A 17,653-nucleotide genomic window follows, 5' to 3' on the forward strand; every position below is an offset into this window, starting at 1 on the left:
GTGGTCTAGTATTGAAGATCATCACGTGGAGAAAGCGCGAGCTATCGACGATTCTTTGGAGAATCAAATCGGTAACTCTAAACCGTAGAAATCATGTTTAGGATTTACTTTCTATGAGCATGAATTATTTGCGTTCTAGCATGCAATTATCTGTTTAACATGTGAATTGATTAATCGCATAATCGTCCAAATAGATCCGTATCTGATTTATTTGTTTTGTACAAGTCTTCCGCTGTGCAAGGGGGCACCAAACCCCATCAATTAGGTTTGGTATACTGAAAAGCATGTTTCGAGCAAGTTTTGCGCGAATAGAATCTTGCTTGTATACGTAAAACTCTACAATCCACTTTTAACCCGATTCAGTATTATTCGAGCAGTCTCGCACGAATAGAATCACTATTATTATTACATTGTGTTTGCTTGTGCATTTATAAGATGTTTTATAAACATTTAAATGTATAAGAAACAAATAGAGTCTAAGTCTTTTGCTTAGTAGACCGATTGTGGTCGTCGTCCACTTTAAGGTAACACGCTCAGATCTATGCAATGCTGTGCAAAAGAAAAAGAAGAATTTCACAACCTAGATAGGCTTAGACTACCTATCGTGAAAGGTTGCAATGTCAGTCCGCATATTTCTAAGCCTTACTGAAATAAGATGACATTGGTGTGGTGTATCACTGAACGGATCTAACAGCAAGACGTGTCTTTATGATATCTACTGAAAGACTAGGTCTTGATAAAATACTATTTCTTGATCTACATATGCTAGCATCGAGTATACGGTATTGATTATGCACTACTTTGACTTATCAAATGGTGCGGGTTTTCGCAACCCAATAATCCTGATATATTGGGTCGTGGTGATTAATATCTAGCGGTGCTAGGATTGCTATTATGTTGAAACGTACGCGAGGTGAGTCTCGTTTGATAATGTCCTCAAGAGGAGCTCGAACAAGGTTTTATTATTCGGAAAACTAGCCAGTTGGAGTTTTATTACTCTATGAATAATAAATAAATGATTCTAGCTAAATCCACTCTTGGAATTAATAAGAGATTAATTAATTAAGTCCATAGCAGAATTTAATTAATTAATGGACATTTATATCTTAAGCGCGGGAAATAAATAATATAAATAACGGAAACCCGGATTACTTGTAATTTCGGATTTGGATGGGGAGAGTTCAATATTACTTCTGTAGTGGCTGCTCGTACTATTTCAATATAAGCTTGTATTAAATTGTGGGTTCAATTTAATTAGTAAAAAGCAAATTGGGGGAGCCCATATCCAAAACTTTCCATAGATCCCTGTCTGGGCCCAAAAAGGAACTTAATATATATAGGAGAATAAAGGAGACAGAAGAATCACAATTTTCATACTTCAAAATTTTCGAAAATTTCGAACTCTCCAGCTGTGGAGGATTTCGAATTCTACTCCTTTTCTCAAAAGGATTTCTTCTATCTTCTTTATTCAAGTCCTAGTATTTTGATAAGGTCATCCCACACTGATATTGGAGTACAGTTCGGGAATAAGAGAGAAGATCCGTGGTCTAGTATTGAAGATCATCACGTGGAGAAAGCGCGAGCTATCGACGATTCTTTGGAGAATCAAATCGGTAACTCTAAACCGTAGAAATCATGTTTAGGATTTACTTTCTATGAGCATGAATTATTTACGTTCTAGCATGCAATTATCTGTTTAACATGTGAATTGATTAATCGCATAATCGGTCAAATAGATTCGTATCTGATTTATTTGTTTTGTACAAGTCTTCCGCTGTGCAAGGGGCACCAAACCCCATCAATTAGGTTTGGTATACTGAAAAGCATGTTTCGAGCAAGTTTTGCGCGAATAGAATCTTGCTTGTATACGTAAAACTCTACAATCCACTTTTAACCCGATTCAGTATTATTCGAGCAGTCTCGCACGAATAGAATCACTATTATTATTACATTGTGTTTGCTTGTGCATTTATAAGATGTTTTATAAACATTTAAATGTATAAGAAACAAATAGAGTCTAAGTCTTTTGCTTAGTAGACCGATTGTGGTCGTCGTCCACTTTAAGGTAACACGCTCAGATCTATGCAATGCTGTGCAAAAGAAAAAGAAGAATTTCACAACCTAGATAGGCTTAGACTACCTATCGTGAAAGGTTGCAATGTCAGTCCGCATATTTCTAAGCCTTACTGAAATAAGATGACATTGGTGTGGTGTATCACTGAACGGATCTAACAGCAAGACGTGTCTTTATGATATCTACTGAAAGACTAGGTCTTGATAAAATACTATTTCTTGATCTACATATGCTAGCATCGAGTATACGGTATTGATTATGCACTACTTTGACTTATCAAATGGTGCGGGTTTTCGCAACCCAATAATCCTGATATATTGGGTCGTGGTGATTAATATCTAGCGGTGCTAGGATTGCTATTATGTTGAAACGTACGCGAGGTGAGTCTCGTTTGATAATGTCCTCAAGAGGAGCTCGAACAAGGTTTTATTATTCGGAAAACTAGCCAGTTGGAGTTTTATTACTCTATGAATAATAAATAAATGATTCTAGCTAAATCCACTCTTGGAATTAATAAGAGATTAATTAATTAAGTCCATAGCAGAATTTAATTAATTAATGGACATTTATATCTTAAGCGCGGGAAATAAATAATATAAATAACGGAAACCCGAATTACTTGTAATTTCGGATTTGGATGGGGAGAGTTCAATATTACTTCTGTAGTGGCTGCTCGTACTATTTCAATATAAGCTTGTATTAAATTGTGGGTTCAATTTAATTAGTAAAAAGCAAATTGGGGGAGCCCATATCCAAAACCTTCCATAGATCCCTGTCTGGGCCCAAAAAGGAACTTAATATATATAGGAGAATAAAGGAGACAGAAGAATCACAATTTTCATACTTCAAAATTTTCGAAAATTTCGAACTCTCCAGCTGTGGAGGATTTCGAATTCTACTCCTTTTCTCAAAAGGATTTCTTCTATCTTCTTTATTAAAGTCCTAGTATTTTGATAAGGTCATCCCACACTGATATTGGAGTACAGTTCGGGAATAAGAGAGAAGATCCGTGGTCTAGTATTGAAGATCATCACGTGGAGAAAGCGCGAGCTATCGACGATTCTTTGGAGAATCAAATCGGTAACTCTAAACCGTAGAAATCATGTTTAGGATTTACTTTCTATGAGCATGAATTATTTGCGTTCTAGCATGCAATTATCTGTTTAACATGTGAATTGATTAATCGCATAATCGTCCAAATAGATCCGTATCTGATTTATTTGTTTTGTACAAGTCTTCCGCTGTGCAAGGGGGCACCAAACCCCATCAATTAGGTTTGGTATACTGAAAAGCATGTTTCGAGCAAGTTTTGCGCGAATAGAATCTTGCTTGTATACGTAAAACTCTACAATCCACTTTTAACCCGATTCAGTATTATTCGAGCAGTCTCGCACGAATAGAATCACTATTATTATTACATTGTGTTTGCTTGTGCATTTATAAGATGTTTTATAAACATTTAAATGTATAAGAAACAAATAGAGTCTAAGTCTTTTGCTTAGTAGACCGATTGTGGTCGTCGTCCACTTTAAGGTAACACGCTCAGATCTATGCAATGCTGTGCAAAAGAAAAAGAAGAATTTCACAACCTAGATAGGCTTAGACTACCTATCGTGAAAGGTTGCAATGTCAGTCCGCATATTTCTAAGCCTTACTGAAATAAGATGACATTGGTGTGGTGTATCACTGAACGGATCTAACAGCAAGACGTGTCTTTATGATATCTACTGAAAGACTAGGTCTTGATAAAATACTATTTCTTGATCTACATATGCTAGCATCGAGTATACGGTATTGATTATGCACTACTTTGACTTATCAAATGGTGCGGGTTTTCGCAACCCAATAATCCTGATATATTGGGTCGTGGTGATTAATATCTAGCGGTGCTAGGATTGCTATTATGTTGAAACGTACGCGAGGTGAGTCTCGTTTGATAATGTCCTCAAGAGGAGCTCGAACAAGGTTTTATTATTCGGAAAACTAGCCAGTTGGAGTTTTATTACTCTATGAATAATAAATAAATGATTCTAGCTAAATCCACTCTTGGAATTAATAAGAGATTAATTAATTAAGTCCATAGCAGAATTTAATTAATTAATGGACATTTATATCTTAAGCGCGGGAAATAAATAATATAAATAACGGAAACCCGGATTACTTGTAATTTCGGATTTGGATGGGGAGAGTTCAATATTACTTCTGTAGTGGCTGCTCGTACTATTTCAATATAAGCTTGTATTAAATTGTGGGTTCAATTTAATTAGTAAAAAGCAAATTGGGGGAGCCCATATCCAAAACTTTCCATAGATCCCTGTCTGGGCCCAAAAAGGAACTTAATATATATAGGAGAATAAAGGAGACAGAAGAATCACAATTTTCATACTTCAAAATTTTCGAAAATTTCGAACTCTCCAGCTGTGGAGGATTTCGAATTCTACTCCTTTTCTCAAAAGGATTTCTTCTATCTTCTTTATTCAAGTCCTAGTATTTTGATAAGGTCATCCCACACTGATATTGGAGTACAGTTCGGGAATAAGAGAGAAGATCCGTGGTCTAGTATTGAAGATCATCACGTGGAGAAAGCGCGAGCTATCGACGATTCTTTGGAGAATCAAATCGGTAACTCTAAACCGTAGAAATCATGTTTAGGATTTACTTTCTATGAGCATGAATTATTTGCGTTCTAGCATGCAATTATCTGTTTAACATGTGAATTGATTAATCGCATAATCGTCCAAATAGATCCGTATCTGATTTATTTGTTTTGTACAAGTCTTCCGCTGTGCAAGGGGCACCAAACCCCATCAATTAGGTTTGGTATACTGAAAAGCATGTTTCGAGCAAGTTTTGCGCGAATAGAATCTTGCTTGTATACGTAAAACTCTACAATCCACTTTTAACCCGATTCAGTATTATTCGAGCAGTCTCGCACGAATAGAATCACTATTATTATTACATTGTGTTTGCTTGTGCATTTATAAGATGTTTTATAAACATTTAAATGTATAAGAAGCAAATAAAGTCTAAGTCTTTTGCGTAGTAGACCGGTTGTGGTTGTCGTCCACTTTAAGGTAACACGGTCAGATCTATGCAATGCTTTGCAAAAGAAAAAGAAGATTTCACAACCTAGATAGGCTTAGACTACCTATCGTGAAAGGTTGCAATGTCAGTCCGCATATTTCTAAGCCTTACTGAAATAAGATGACATTGGTGTGGTGTAGCACTGAACGGATCTAACAGGAAGACGTGTCTTTATGATATCTACTGAAAGACTAGGTCTTGATAAAATTCTATTTCTTAATCTACATATGTTAGCATTGAGCATACGGTATTGATTATGCACTACTATGACTTATCAAATGGTGCGGGTTTTCGCAACCCAATAATCCTGATATATTGGGTAGTGGTGATTAATATCTAGCGGTGCTAGGATTGCTATTATGTTGAAACGTGCGCGAGGTGAGTCTCGTTTGATAATGTCCTCAAGAGGAGCTCGGATAAAGTTTTATTATTCGGAAAACTTGCCAGTTGGAGTTTTATTACTCTATGAATAATAAATAAATGATTCTTGCTAAGTCCACTCTTGGAATTAATAAGATATTAATTAATTAAGTCCATAGCAGAAATTAATTAATTAATGGAAATTTATATCTTAAGCGCAGGAAATAAATAATATAAATAACGGAAACCCGGATTACTTGTAATTTTGGATTTGGATGGGGAGAGTTCAATATTACTTCTGTAGTGGCTGCTCGTACTATTTCAATATAAGCTTGTATTAAATTGTGGGTTCAATTTAATTAGTAAAAAGCTAATTGGGGGAGCCCATATCCAAAACCTTCCATAGATCCCTGTCTGGGCCCAAAAAGGAACATAATATAAATAGTAGAATAAAAGAGACAGAAGAATCACAATTTTCATACTTCAAAATTTTCGAAAATTTTGAACTCTCCAGCTGTGGAGGATTTCGAATTCTACTCCTTTTCTCAAAAGGATTTCTTCTATCTTCTTTATTCGAGTCCTAGTATTTTGATAAGGTCAGCCCACACTGATATTGGAGTACAGTTCGGGAATAAGAGAGATGATTCGTGGTCTAGTATTGAAGATCATCACGTGGAGAAAGCGCGAGCTATCGACGATTCTTTGGAGAATCAAATCGGTAACTCTAAACCGTAGAAATCATGTGTAGGATTTACTTTCTATGAGCATGAATTATTTGCGTTCTAGCATGCAATTATCTGTTTAACATGTGAATTGATTAATCGCATAATCGTTCAAATAGATCCGTATCTGATTTATTTGTTTTGTACAAGTCTTCCGCTGTGCAAGGGGCACCAAACCACATCAATTAGGTTGGTATACTGAAAAGCATGTTTCGAGCAAGTTTTGCGCGAATACAATCTTGCTTGTATACGTAAAACTCTACAATCCACTTTTAACCCGATTCAGTATTATTCGAGCAGTCTCGCACGAATAGAATCACTATTATTATTACATTGTGTTTGCTTGTGCATTTATAAGATGTTTTATAAACATTTAAATGTATAAGAAGCAAATAAAGTCTAAGTCTTTTGCGTAGTAGACCGATTGTGGTTGTCGTCCACTTTAAGGTAACACGGTCAGATCTATGCAATGCTTTGCAAAAGAAAAAGAAGAATTTCACAACCTAGATAGGCTTAGACTACCTATCGTGAAAGGTTGCAATGTCAGTCCGCATATTTCTAAGCCTTACTGAAATAAGATGACATTGGTGTGGTGTAGCACTGAACGGATCTAACAGCAAGACGTGTCTTTATGATATCTACTGAAAGACTAGGTCTTGATAAAATTCTATTTCTTAATCTACATATGTTAGCATTGAGCATACGGTATTGATTATGCACTACTATGACTTATCAAATGGTGCGGGTTTTCGCAACCCAATAATCCTGATATATTGGGTAGTGGTGATTAATATCTAGCGGTGCTAGGATTGCTATTATGTTGAAACGTGCGCGAGGTGAGTCTCGTTTGATAATGTCCTCAAGAGGAGCTCGAATAAAGTTTTATTATTCGGAAAACTTGCCAGTTGGAGTTTTATTACTCTATGAATAATAAATAAATGATTCTTACTAAGTCCACTCTTGGAATTAATAAGATATTAATTAATTAAGTCCATAGCAGAAATTAATTAATTAATGGAAATTTATATCTTAAGCGCGGGAAATAAATAATATAAATAACGGAAACCCGGATTACTTGTAATTTTGGATTTGGATGGGGAGAGTTCAATATTACTTCTGTAGTGGCTGCTCGTACTATTTCAATATAAGCTTGTATTAAATTGTGGGTTCAATTTAATTAGTAAAAAGCTAATTGGGGGAGCCCATATCCAAAACCTTCCATAGATCCCTGTCTGGGCCCAAAAAGGAACATAATATAAATAGGAGAATAAAGGAGACAGAAGAATCACAATTTTCATACTTCAAAATTTTCGAAAATTTCGAACTCTCCAGCTGTGGACGATTTCGAATTCTACTCCTTTTCTCAAAAGGATTTCTTCTATCTTCTTTATTCGAGTCCTAGTATTTTGATAAGGTCAGCCCACACTGATATTGGAGTACAGTTCGGGAATAAGAGAGAAGATCCGTGGTCTAGTATTGAAGATCATCACGTGGAGAAAGCGCGAGCTATCGACGATTCTTTGGAGAATCAAATCGGTAACTCTAAACCGTAGAAATCATGTTTAGGATTTACTTTCTATGAGCATGAATTATTTGCGTTCTAGCATGCAATTATCTGTTTAACATGTGAATTGATTAATCGCATAATCGTTCAAATAGATCCGTATCTGATTTATTTGTTTTGTACAAGTCTTCCGCTGTGCAAGGGGCACCAAACCCCATCAATTAGGTTTGGTATACTGAAAAGCATGTTTCGAGCAAGTTTTGCGTGAATAGAATCTTGCTTGTATACGTAAAACTCTACAATCCACTTTTAACCCGATTCAGTATTATTCGAGCAGTCTCGCACGAATAGAATCACTATTATTATTACATTGTGTTTGCTTGTGCATTTATAAGATGTTTTATAAACATTTAAATGTATAAAAAGCAAATAAAGTCTAAGTCTTTTGCGTAGTAGACCGGTTGTGGTTGTCGTCCACTTTAAGGTAACACGGTCAGATCTATGCAATGCTTTGCAAAAGAAAAAGAAGAATTTCACAACCTAGATAGGCTTAGACTACCTATCGTGAAAGGTTGCAATGTCAGTCCGCATATTTCTAAGCCTTACTGAAATAAGATGACATTGGTGTGGTGTAGCACTGGACGGATCTAACAGCAAGACGTGTCTTTATGATATCTACTGAAAGACTAGGTCTTGATAAAATACTATTTCTTAATCTACACATGTTAGCATTGAGCATACGGTATTGATTATGCACTACTATGACTTATCAAATGGTGCGGGTTTTCGCAACCCAATAATCCTGATATATTGGGTAGTGGTGATTAATATCTAGCGGTGCTAGGATTGCTATTATGTTGAAACGTGCGCGAGGTGAGTCTCGTTTGATAATGTCCTCAAGAGGAGCTCGAATAAAGTTTTATTATTCGGAAAACTTGCCAGTTGGAGTTTTATTACTCTATGAATAATAAATAAATGATTCTTACTAAGTCCACTCTTGGAATTAATAAGATATTAATTAATTAAGTCCATAGCAGAAATTAATTAATTAATGGAAATTTATATCTTAAGCGCGGGAAATAAATAATATAAATAACGGAAACCCGGATTACTTGTAATTTTGGATTTGGATGGGGAGAGTTCAATATTACTTCTGTAGTGGCTGCTCGTACTATTTCAATATAAGCTTGTATTAAATTGTGGGTTCAATTTAATTAGTAAAAAGCTAATTGGGGGAGCCCATATCCAAAACCTTCCATAGATCCCTGTCTGGGCCCAAAAAGGAACATAATATAAATAGGAGAATAAAGGAGACAGAAGAATCACAATTTTCATACTTCAAAATTTTCGAAAATTTCGAACTCTCCAGCTGTGGACGATTTCGAATTCTACTCCTTTTCTCAAAAGGATTTCTTCTATCTTCTTTATTCGAGTCCTAGTATTTTGATAAGGTCAGCCCACACTGATATTGGAGTACAGTTCGGGAATAAGAGAGAAGATCCGTGGTCTAGTATTGAAGATCATCACGTGGAGAAAGCGCGAGCTATCGACGATTCTTTGGAGAATCAAATCGGTAACTCTAAACCGTAGAAATCATGTTTAGGATTTACTTTCTATGAGCATGAATTATTTGCGTTCTAGCATGCAATTATCTGTTTAACATGTGAATTGATTAATCGCATAATCGTTCAAATAGATCCGTATCTGATTTATTTGTTTTGTACAAGTCTTCCGCTGTGCAAGGGGCACCAAACCCCATCAATTAGGTTTGGTATACTGAAAAGCATGTTTCGAGCAAGTTTTGCGCGAATAGAATCTTGCTTGTATACGTAAAACTCTACAATCCACTTTTAACCCGATTCAGTATTATTCGAGCAGTCTCGCACGAATAGAATCACTATTATTACTACATTGTGTTTGCTTGTGCATTTATAAGATGTTTTATAAACATTTATTTCACAACCTAGATAGGCTTAGACTACCTATCGTGAAAGGTTGCAATGTCAGTCCTCATATTTCTAAGCCTTACTGAAATAAGATGACATTGGTGTGGTGTAGCACTGAACGGATCTAACAGCAAGACGTGTCTTTATGATATCTACTGAAAGACTAGGTCTTGATAAAATACTATTTCTTAATCTACATATGTTAGCATTGAGCATACGGTATTGATTATGCACTACTTTGACATATCAAATGGTGCGGGTTTTCGCAACCCAATAATCCTGATATATTGGGTAGTGGTGATTAATATCTAGCGGTGCTAGGATTGCTATTATGTTGAAACGTGCGCGAGGTGAGTCTCGTTTGATAATGTCCTCAAGAGGAGCTCGAATAAGGTTTTATTATCGGAAAACTTGCCAGTTGGAGTTTTATTACTCTATGAATAATAAATAAATGATTCTTGCTAAGTCCACTCTTGGAATTAATAAGATATTAATTAATTAAGTCCATAGCAGAAATTAATTAATTAATGGAAATTTATATCTTAAGCGCGGGAAATAAATAATATAAATAACGGAAACCCGGATTACTTGTAATTTTGGATTTGGATGGGGAGAGTTCAATATTACTTCTGTAGTGGCTGCTCGTACTATTTCAATATAAGCTTGTATTAAATTGTGGGTTCAATTTAATTAGTAAAAAGCTAATTGGGGGAGCCCATATCCAAAACCTTCCATAGATCCCTGTCTAGGCCCAAAAAGGAACTTAATATAAATAGGAGAATAAAGGAGACAGAAGAATCACAATTTTCATACTTCAAAATTTCGAAAATTTCGAACTCTCCAGCTGTGGAGGATTTCGAATTCTACTCCTTTTCTCAAAAGGATTTCTTCTATCTTCTTTATTCGAGTCCTAGTATTTTGATAAGGTAAGCCCACACTGATATTGGAGTACAGTTCGGGAATCAGAGAGAAGATCCGTGGTCTAGTATTGAAGATCATCACGTGGAGAAAGCGCGAGCAATCGACGATTCTTTGGAGAATCAAATCGGTAACTCTAAACCGTAGAAATCATGTTTAGTATTTACTTTCTATGAGCATGAATTATTTGCGTTCTAGCATGCAATTATCTGTTTAACATGTGAATTGATTAATCGCATAATCGTTCAAATAAGATCCGTATCTGATTTAATTGTTTTGTACAAGTCTTCCGCTGTGCAAGGCGCACCAAACCCCATCAATTAGGTTTGGTATACTGAAAAGCATGTTTCGAGCAAGTTTTGCGCGAATAGAATCTTGCTTGTATACGTAAAACTCTACAATCCACTTTTAACCCGATTCAGTATTATTCGAGCAGTCTCGCACGAATAGAATCACTATTATTATTACATTGTGTTTGCTTGTGCATTTATAAGATGTTTTATAAACATTTAAATGTATAAGAAACAAATAAAGTCTAAGTCTTTTGCGTAGTAGACCGGTTGTGGTTGTCGTCCACTTTAAGGTAACACGGTCAGATCTATGCAATGCTTTGCAAAAGAAAAAGAAGAATTTCACAACCTAGATAGGCTTAGACTACCTATCGTGAAAGGTTGCAATGTCAGTCCGCATATTTCTAAGCCTTACTGAAATAAGATGACATTGGTGTGGTGTAGCACTGAACGGATCTAACAGCAAGACGTGTCTTTATGATATCTACTGAAAGACTAGGTCTTGATAAAATACTATTTCTTAATCTACACATGTTAGCATTGAGCATACGGTATTGATTATGCACTACTTTGACTTATCAAATGGTGCGGGTTTTCGCAACCCAATAATCCTGATATATTGGGTAGTGGTGATTAATATCTAGCGGTGCTAGGATTGCTATTATGTTGAAACGTGCGCGAGGTGAGTCTCGTTTGATAATGTCCTCAAGAGGAGCTCGAATAAGGTTTTATTATTCGGAAAACTTGCCAGTTGGAGTTTTATTACTCTATGAATAAAAAATAAATGATTCTTGCTAAGTCCACTCTTGGAATTAATAAGATATTAATTAATTAAGTCCATAGCAGAAATTAATTAATTAATGGAAATTTATATCTTAAGCACGGGAAATAAATAATATAAATAACAGAAACCCGGATTACTTGTAATTTTGGATTTGGATGGGGAGAGTTCAATATTACTTCTGTAGTGGCTGCTCGTACTATTTCAATATAAGCTTGTATTAAATTGTGGGTTTAATTTAATTAGTAAAAAGCTAATTGGGGGAGCCCATATCCAAAACCTTCCATAGATCCCTGTCTGGGCCCAAAAAGGAACTTAATATAAATAGGAGAATAAAGGAGACAGAAGAATCACAATTTTCATACTTCAAAATTTTCGAAAATTTCGAACTCTCCAGCTGTGGAGGATTTCGAATTCTACTCCTTTTCTCAAAAGGATTTCTTCTATCTTCTTTATTCGAGTCCTAGTATTTTGATAAGGTAAGCCCACACTGATATTGGAGTACAGTTCGAGAATCAGAGAGAAGATCCGTGGTCTAGTATTGAAGATCATCACGTGGAGAAAGCGCGAGCAATCGACGATTCTTTGGAGAATCAAATCGGTAACTCTAAACCGTAGAAATCATGTTTAGGATTTACTTTCTATGAGCATGAATTATTTGCGTTCTAGCATGCAATTATCTGTTTAACATGTGAATTGATTAATCGCATAATCGTTCAAATAGATCCGTATCTGATTTATTTGTTTTGTACAAGTCTTCCGCTGTGCAAGGGGCACCAAACCCCATCAATTAGGTTGGTATACTGAAAAGCATGTTTCGAGCAAGTTTTGCGCGAATAGAATCTTGCTTGTATACGTAAAACTCTACAATCCACTTTTAACCCGATTCAGTATTATTCGAGCAGTCTCTCACGAATAGAATCACTATTATTATTACATTGTGTTTGCTTGTGCATTTGTAAGATGTTTTATAAACATTTAATTCACAACCTAGATAGGCTTAGACTACCTATCGTGAAAGGTTCCAATGTCAGTCCGCATATTTCTAAGCCTTACTGAAATAAGATGACATTGGTGTGGTGTAGCACTGAACGGATCTAACAGCAAGACGTGTCTTTATGATATCTACTGAAAGACTAGGTCTTGATAAAATACTATTTCTTAATCTACATATGTTAGCATTGAGCATACGGTATTGATTATGCACTACTTTGACTTATCAAATGGTGCGGGTTTTCGCAACCCAATAATCCTGATATATTGGGTAGTGGTGATTAATATCTAGCGGTGCTAGGATTGCTATTATGTTGAAACGTGCGCGAGGTGAGTCTCGTTTGATAATGTCCTCAAGAGGAGCTCGAATAAGGTTTTATTATTCGGAAAACTTGTCAGTTGGAGTTTTATTACTCTATGAATAATAAATAAATGATTCTTGCTAAGTCCACTCTTGGAATTAATAAGATATTAATTAATTAAGTCCATAGCAGAAATTAATTAATTAATGGAAATTTATATCTTAAGCGCGGGAAATAAATAATATAAATAACGGAAACACGGATTACTTGTAATTTTGGATTTGGATGGGGAGAGTTCAATATTACTTCTGTAGTGGCTGCTCGTACTATTCCAATATAAGCTTGTATTAAATTGTGGGTTCAATTTAATTAGTAAAAAGCTAATTGGGGGAGCCCATATCCAAAACCTTCCATAGATCCCTGTCTGGGCCCAAAAAGGAACTTAATATATATAGGAGAATAAAGGAGACAGAAGAATCACAATTTTCATACTTCAAAATTTTCGAAAATTTCGAACTCTCCAGCTGTGGAGGATTTCGAATTCTACTCCTTTTCTCAAAAGCATTTCTTCTATCTTCTTTATTCGAGTCCTAGTATTTTGATAAGGTAAGCCCACACTGATATTGGAGTACAGTTCGGGAATCAGAGAGAAGATCCGTGGTCTAGTATTGAAGATCATCACGTGGAGAAAGCGCGAGCAATCGACGATTCTTTGGAGAATCAAATCGGTAACTCTAAACCGTAGAAATCATGTTTAGGATTTACTTTCTATGAGCATGAATTATTTGCGTTCTAGCATGCAATTATCTGTTTAACATGTGAATTGATTAATCGCATAATCGTTCAAATAGATCCGTATCTGATTTATTTGTTTTGTACAAGTCTTCCGCTGTGCAAGGGGCACCAAACCCCATCAATTAGGTTTGGTATACTGAAAAGCATGTTTCGACCAAGTTTTGCGCGAATAGAATCTTGCTTGTATACGTAAAACTCTACAATCCACTTTTAACCCGATTCAGTATTATTCGAGCAGTCTCGCACGAATAGAATCACTATTATTATTACATTGTGTTTGCTTGTGCATTTATAAGATGTTTTATAAACATTTAAATGTATAAGAAACAAATAAAGTCTAAGTCTTTTGCGTAGTAGACCGGTCGTGGTTGTTGTCCACTTTAAGGTAACACGGTCAGATCTATGCAATGCTTTGCAAAAGAAAAAGAAGAATTTCACAACCTAGATAGGCTTAGACTACCTATCGTGAAAGGTTGCAATGTCAGTCCGCATATTTCTAAGCCTTACTGAAATAAGATGACATTGGTGTGGTGTAGCACTGAACGGATCTAACAGCAAGACGTGTCTTTATGATATCTACTGAAAGACTAGGTCTTGATAAAATACTATTTCTTAATCTACATATGTTAGCATTGAGCATACGGTATTGATTACGCACTACTTTGACTTATCAAATGGTGCGGGTTTTCGCAACCCAATAATCCTGATATATTGGGTAATGGTGATTAATATCTAGCGGTGCTAGGATTGCTATTATGTTGAAACGTGCGCGAGGTGAGTCTCGTTTGATAATGTCCTCAAGAGGAGCTCGAATAAGGTTTTATTATTCGGAAAACTTGCCAGTTGTAGTTTTATTACTCTATGAATAATAAATAAATGATTCTTGCTAAGTCCACTCTTGGAATTAATAAGATATTAATTAATTAAGTCCATAGCAGAAATTAATTAATTAATGGAAATTTATATCTTAAGCGAGGGAAATAAATAATATAAATAACGGAAACCCGGATTACTTGTAATTTCGGATTTGGATGGGGAGAGTTCAATATTACTTCTTTAGTGGCTGCTCGTACTATTTCAATATAAGCTTGTATTAAATTGTGGGTTCAATTTAATTAGTAAAAAGCTAATTGGGGGAGCCCATATCCAAAACCTTCCATAGATCCCTGTCTGGGCCCAAAAAGGAACTTAATATAAATAGGAGAATAAAGGAGACAGAAGAATCACAATTTTCATACTTCAAAATTTTCAAAAATTTCGAACTCTACAGCTGTGGAGGATTTCGAATTCTACACCTTTTCTCAAAAGGATTTCTTCTATCTTCTTTATTCGAGTCCTAGTATTTTGATAAGGTAAGCCCACACTGATATTGGAGTACAGTTCGGGAATCAGAGAGATGATCCGTGGTCTAGTATTGAAGATCATCACGTGGAGAAAGCGCGAGCAATCGACGATTCTTTGGAGAATCAAATCGGTAACTCTAAACCGTAGAAATCATGTTTAGGATTTACTTTCTATGAGCATGAATTATTTGCGTTCTAGCATGCAATTATCTGTTTAACATGTGAATATATTAATCGCATAATCGGTCAAATAGATTCGTATCTGATTTATTTGTTTTGTACAAGTCTTCCGCTGTGCAAGGGGCACCAAACCCCATCAATTAGGTTTGGTATACTGAAAAGCATGTTTCGAGCAAGTTTTGCGCGAATAGAATCTTGCTTGTATACGTAAAACTCTACAATCCACTTTTAACCCGATTCAGTATTATTCGAGCAGTCTCGCACGAATAGAATCACTATTATTATTACATTGTGTTTGCTTGTGCATTTATAAGATGTTTTATAAACATTTAAATGTATAAGAAACAAATAAAGTCTAAGTCTTTTGTGTAGTAGACCGGTTGTGGTTGTCGTCCACTTTAAGGTAACACGGTCAGATCTATGCAATGCTTTGCAAAAGAAAAAGAAGAATTTCACAACCTAGATAGGCTTAGACTACCTATCGTGAAAGGTTGCAATGTCAGTCCGCATATTTCTAAGCCTTACTGAAATAAGATGACATTGGTGTGGTGTAGCACTGAACGGATCTAACAGCAAGACGTGTCTTTATGATATCTACTGAAAGACTAGGTCTTGATAAAATACTATTTCTTAATCTACATATGTTAGCATTGAGCATACGGTATTGATTATGCACTACTTTGACTTATCAAATGTTGCGGGTTTTCGCAACCCAATAATCCTGATATATTGGGTAGTGGTGATTAATATCTAGCGGTGCTAGGATTGCTATTATGTTGAAACGTGCGCGAGGTGAGTCTCGTTTGATAATGTCCTCAAGAGGAGCTCGAATAAGGTTTTATTATTCGGAAAACTTGCCAGTTGGAGTTTTATTACTCTATGAATAATAAATAAATGATTCTTGCTAAGTCCACTCTTGGAATTAATAAGATATTAATTAATTAAGTCCATAGCAGAAATTAATTAATTAATGGAAATTTATATCTTAAGCGCGGGAAATAAATAATATAAATAACGGAAACCCGGATTACTTGTAATTTCGGATTTGGATGGGGAGAGTTCAATATTACTTCTGTAGTGGCTGCTCGTACTATTTCAATATAAGCTTGTATTAAATTGTGGGTTCAATTTAATTAGTAAAAAGCTAATTGGGGGAGCCCATATCCAAAACCTTCCATAGATCCCTGTCTGGGCCCAAAAAGGAACTTAATATAAATAGGAGAATAAAGGAGACAGATGAATCACAATTTTCATACTTCAAAATTTTCGAAAATTTCGAACTCTCCAGCTGTGGAGGATTTCGAATTCTACTCCTTTTCTCAAAAGGATTTCTTCTATCTTCTTTATTCGAGTCCTAGTATTTTGATAAGGTCAGCCCACACTGATATTGGAGTACAGTTCGGGAATCAGAGAGAAGATCCGTGGTCTAGTATTGAAGATCATCACGTGGAGAAAGCGCGAGCAATCGACGATTCTTTGGAGAATCAAATCGGTAACTCTAAACCGTAGAAATCATGTTTAGGATTTACTTTCTATGAGCATGAATTATTTGCGTTCTAGCATGCAATTATCTGTTTAACATGTGAATTGATTAATCGCATAATCGTTCAAATAGATCCGTATCTGATTTATTTGTTTTGTACAAGTCTTCCGCTGTGCAAGGGGCACCAAACCCCATCAATTAGGTTTGGTATACTGAAAAGCATGTTTCGAGCAAGTTTTGCGCGAATAGAATCTTGCTTGTATACGTAAAACTCTACAATCCACTTTTAACCCGATTCAGTATTATTCGAGCAGTCTTGCACGAATAGAATCACTATTATTATTACATTGTATTTGTTTGTGCATTTATAAGATGTTTTATAAACATTTAAATGTATAAGAAGCAAATAAAGTCTAAGTCTTTTGCGTAGTAGACCGGTTGTGGTTGTCGTCCACTTTAAGGTAACACGGTCAGATCTATGCAATGCTTTGCAAATGAAAAAGAAGAATTTCACAACCTAGATAGGCTTAGACTACCTATCGTGAAAGGTTGCAATGTCAGTCCGCATATTTCTAAGCCTTACTGAAATAAGATGACATTGGTGTGGTGTAGCACTGAACGGATCTAACAGCAAGACTGGTCTTTATGCTATCTACTGAAAGACTAGGTCTTGATAAAATACTATTTCTTAATCTACATATGTTAGCATTGAGCATACGGTATTGATTATGCACTACTTTGACTTATCAAATGGTGCGGGTTTTCGCAACCCAATAATCCTGATATATTGGGTAGTGGTGATTAATATCTAGCGGTGCTAGGATTGCTATTATGTTGAAACGTGCGCGAGGTGAGTCTCGTTTGATAATGTCCTCAAG

Source organism: Salvia hispanica, chromosome 6 (genome assembly GCF_029641045.1).
Source record: "Salvia hispanica isolate PSC_SH4W2 chromosome 6, Shi_PSC_v1, whole genome shotgun sequence".
Lineage (NCBI taxonomy): Eukaryota > Viridiplantae > Streptophyta > Magnoliopsida > Lamiales > Lamiaceae > Salvia > Salvia hispanica.